At 47.2% G+C, this 4,804-nt stretch overlaps 2 pseudogenes; one reads left to right on the top strand and one right to left on the bottom strand.

Moving 5' to 3' along the window:
- Positions 1 to 621: 621 nt before the first annotated feature.
- LOC138074290 (ELL-associated factor 1 pseudogene) lies at positions 622 to 1,455 on the bottom strand (annotated as a pseudogene).
- LOC138096588 (metallothionein-1C-like) lies at positions 1,439 to 4,279 on the top strand (annotated as a pseudogene).
- The last annotated feature ends 525 nt before the right edge of the window (positions 4,280 to 4,804 follow it).

Below are 4,804 nucleotides of genomic sequence, written 5' to 3'. Positions count from 1 at the left end.
ACACTGGCCCCACGCCAGCCACGCACGTCCCTTCCTCATCTGTAGGCATGGGGCTGAGCCACGACTCCAGGCCCCCCCACGGAGGCTCTCGTACCCCTTCCTGAAGTCTGTTTCCACACAGGCCTGCCAGGCTGGGTCAGGCAGAACCTCCTCACCACCGCAGGTCCATAGCTGGAAGTGGCTGGAACATGCGTCTGGGCTGGGGTTTGAGGCTGCCCTCTCCCCCTACCCCTCCTTTCACTGGGGCAAACCATTTGGCCACGTTGGTGGCTGCGAAGGTTTGACACTGAAGCACTGGCCAGAAGTGGCCTTTGAGGAACCTAGACCAGGGCACATTTGTCTGGTTTCCATTAACAGTGTTAACCAAAAAGAGATACAATTCTGTTAGTTCTGCTATAGATCTACTTAAAACTTTGAAACGTTGAGATTGTTCAAAAATTACGTGAGAAAATCACCCATCACCACTAAGTTAAAGACATGCACATCTGAGTGCTTCAGAGCTTCCAATTCCTCCTAGAGTCACGATCCCCACATTTTCCTCTCAGCGTGGACTGCACGCTAAAGCAGCCTGTTCTCGCGGCAGATCTGTGCACCAAAAAGTTGATTTCAAAAGATCCGGCTCTAGTCATCACTGTCACTGCCAGACTCGCTCAACTGCAAGTCATTTCTGAGGGTGCTCATGAGCTGCGTGCTTCCTGGCGGCCGCGCGGCTCCGGTCCCGTTGGCCACGGCCGGCCGGCCGCCGTAGGGCTGCGGGGGCGCGGGCGGCGGGGGCGACGCAGGGCCGCTGTCCTCGCCGCCGCTGCTGGAGCTGTCGTCGTCACTCCCCGACGAGCTCTCCGAGTCCGAGGAGCTGCTCCCGCTGCTGCTGCTCATCTGCTCAATGATGTCCACCTCGGCCCTCAGTTCTCTTTTGATGTCATCTAGCTGAGGTTCAGGTGAGGGGTTATCTTTTAAGGGAGAGGTTTTAGGTCCAGCCGGAGGCTTCGTTGGCGCTCTGAACGGCACAGGTGGAGGCGGAGGCGGCGGCGGCGGCTGGGACGGCTGTGGGGGTCGAGGGGGCTGCTGCTCCATTCGGGCTTGGATTTTACTGCTCCCCTCAGCTCGCGTCTTCTTGACCTGGATGCTGCTGCTGAGCTTTTCCAGCACATACTCTCCAGTGTCGTGATTGATGATCAGCACACAGTCCTTCTGGTAAGGCCGCTTGTTCCCCTTGAACACAGTCATCGGTGGTGTGGATCCGGGGATATGTGGCAGCGTAATTGTGACTTCATCTCCTTTGCCGACCTGGAGCTCTCCTTCACAGGAAGTGTCTATAGACGCCGGCTTAAAGTCATAGCGGATGGTGTGGAAGGAGGCCCGCGGCCGCTTCTCGAAGCTCTCCCCGAGCCGCAGGCAGTGCTCCTCGCGGTCCAGCAGCGGGTTGGCCGTCCCGTTCATGGCCCCGCACGGGCCTCGCGCCCGCCCGGGCGCCCTCCTGGCGCGGCCCCGGCCCGAGCCGCCGGCGCCGGCGTCCGGGGGAGCCGCGCTCCCGGGACAGCGCTCGGGGGCGCGCGGGCAGCCGAGCCGGCGCCCACCCGCGCAGGCCGGAAACCATAACTTTTCTTCCAAGGAGTAAGCGTCTTTTAATTTCTTGGCTGCAATCACCATCTGCAGTGATTTTGGAGCCCAAAAAAATAAAGTCTGACACTGTTTCCACTGTTTCCCCATCTATTACCCATGAAGTGATGGGACCGGATGCCATGATCTTCGTTTTCTGAATGTTGAGCTTTAAGCCAACTTTTTCACTCTCCTCTTTCACTTTCATCAAGAGGCTTTCTAGTTCCTCTTCACTTTCTGCCATAAGGGTGGTGTCATCTGCATATGTGAGGTTAGTGATATTTCTCCCGGCAATCTTGATTCCAGCTTGTGCTTCTTCCAGTCCAGCGTTTCTCATGATGTACTCTGCATAGAAGTTAAATAAGCAGGGTGACAATATACAGCCTTGACGTACTCCTTTTCCTATTTGGAATCAGTCTGTTGTTCCATGTCCAGTTCTAACTGTTGCTTCCTGACCTGCATACAGATTTCTCAAGAGGCAAGTCAGGTGGTCTGGTATTCCCATGTCTTTCAGAATTTTCCACAGTTTATTGTGATGCACACAGTCAAAGGCTTTGGCATAGTCAATAAAGCAGAAATCGATGTTTTTCTGGAATTCTCTTGCTTTTTCCATGATCCAGCGGATGTTGGAGACAAGAGATGGCAAGAGTGAACATCTACATTCTAGGAATCAGCGAACTAAAGTGGACTGGAATGGGTGAATTTAACTCAGATGACCATTATATCTACTACTGCAGGCAGGAATCCCTCAGAAGAAATGGAGTAGCCATCATGGTCAACAAAAGAGTCTGAAATGCAGTACTTGGATGCAATCTCAAAAATGACAGAATGATCTCTGTTCATCTCCAAGGCAAACCACTCAATATCACAGTAATCCAAGTCTATGCCTCAACCAGTATTGCTGAAGAAGCTGAAGTTGAATGGTCCTATGAAGACCTACAAGATCTTTTAGAACTAACAGGCAAAAAAAGATGTCCTTTTCATTATAGGGAACTGGAATGCAAAAGTAGGAAGTCAAGAAACACCTGGAGTAACAGGCAAATTTGGCCTTGGAATGCGGAATGAAGCAGAGCAAAGACTAATAGAGTTTTGCCAAGAAAATGCACTGGTCATAGCAAACACCCTCTTCCAACAACACAAGAGAAGACTCTACACATGGACATCACCAGATGGTCAACACCAAAATCAGATTGATTATATTCTTTGCAGCCAACGATGGAGAAGCTCTATACAGTCAACAAAAACAAGACCAGAAGCTGACTGTGGCTCAGATCATGAACTCCTTATTATCAAATTCAGACTCAAATTGAAGAAAGTAGGGAAAACTGCTAGACCATTCAGGTATGACCTAAATCAAATCCCTTACAATTATACAGTGTTACTGATATGGCAGGCAATATTTTATTTTTCAATATGTTTATAGAAGATTGCTGAGGGCCACCCCAGACCTCCTGAATTAAAAATTCTTAGGTTGGTTCAGGAAATTTTCATCTACCTGGCATACAAAAGTTTGAGAACAGTTGGTCCAGCCCAACCCAGTCATTTCACAAAAAGGGTATGATGGCCGAGATTATAGAGCTAACTTGCAGAAAATAAGGACTACAACTATCATTCCATTCTTCTTTTTGGTGCAAATTATTTTCATTTGTACCATCCAAAATGGTGTTAAGTTCTCAGGAAGAACTTGAGGTTCCTATAAGAAGGCCATACAACACTAATTAAAATATTTATTTCTGAAAAATAGTTGCAAAATGAAAAAAGAGAAAACCAAGAAATATGAAAAGTTCTAAAGATTATATAAAATTTTCAGGAAAATATAAATTTTAACACTAGAATTTTTATCTTGTTCTTTTGATCCCAAATTTCTACTATTACATTTCCCTGCTCTAGTAAAGAGTAATAATTCATTTAAGTGATTTTTATTGAGTGCCACTAGGGGCTGTGTTCCAGAGCAACAATAACAAAAAAGACAAAGTTCCTGCCCTCATGAAGCAGCCACCAGGGAAATAGTCAAAACATAAAGATAAGTATGTAATTCAGAGAGTCCTTAGTGCTATGAAAGAGAAACAGAGCAAGTTACTGAGATGGAAGGCAACAAGATTAGGACGGAAAGAGCAGAGGGATACTATTTTATATTAGGGTTCAGGAAAGCCTCAAAGAGAGGATGGTAGCTGAAGAGAGACCTGGATGAAAGCAGGAAGGAAGGAAGAAGTCAAAGGAAGGTCAAGTGCCCTGAGTCAGAAGCAGCAGACTGAGACAAAACTTCGTATTCAGATGATTTATTAAGAAAATGTACTCCAGTGTTGATGAGAGTATGGATATGGATAAAAGAGAACCCTGTGCACTGTTGATAGGAATGTAAATTGGTGCAACCACTATAAAGAAAAAAACGCAGTGTGGAGTTTCCTCAAAAATTTTAAAGTACACCTCCCACTGGACCAGGGGATGTGCTTCTACACTTGCTTTGGACCTCGGACCTTGCCTTTCTTCCAGTTGGACCCCAACTGCTCCTGCCGCCACTGGCGGCTCCTGCAGCTGTGCTGGCTCCTGCACCTGCAAGGTCTGCAGATGCCCCTGCTGCAAGAAGAGCTGCTGCTCCTACTGCCCTGTGGGCTGTGCCGAGTGTGCCCAGGGCTGCATCTGCAAAGGGGCCTCGGACAAGTGCAACTGCTGCACCTAATACCTGGCAGAGCCTGCCCCAGTTGTCAGTAGAGCAACCATGACAAATTTATATATATATATATTGTTGTTGTTGTTGTTGTTGTTTCCACATAATCTGACCTGGTGCTACATTTCCTTTTTCTATGAGACATGTGATTTCCAGTAAAGTTGTTGACCTCAAAAACAACATTTTTTTTTGTAAGTAAAACTATCATATGATCCAGCAGTTCCACTTTTGGATAGTTATCTGAAGGAAATGAAATTACTTATCTTGAAAAGATGTCTGTATTCCATATTCATTGCAGCATTGTTTACAATATCTAAGATATAGAAACAACCTAAATATTTATCAACAGGTGCATGGATTTAAAAAATGTGGTATAGGGGCTTCTATGATGGTCCAGGGGCTGACTCCATGCCTCTAGTGTTGAAGGCCTGAGTTCAATCCCTGCTCAGGGAACTAGATTCTGCATGCCACGACTGAAGATGTTGCATGCCACCCATGTGCCTCAAGTAAGACCTGGTGCAACCAAATAAATTTTAA

This window comes from Capricornis sumatraensis, chromosome 2, assembly GCF_032405125.1.
Source record: "Capricornis sumatraensis isolate serow.1 chromosome 2, serow.2, whole genome shotgun sequence".
In the NCBI taxonomy this organism is placed as follows: domain Eukaryota; kingdom Metazoa; phylum Chordata; class Mammalia; order Artiodactyla; family Bovidae; genus Capricornis; species Capricornis sumatraensis.
The sequence above is the reverse complement of the archived record's forward strand: the minus strand, read 5'-3'. Positions and strand labels throughout refer to the sequence as shown.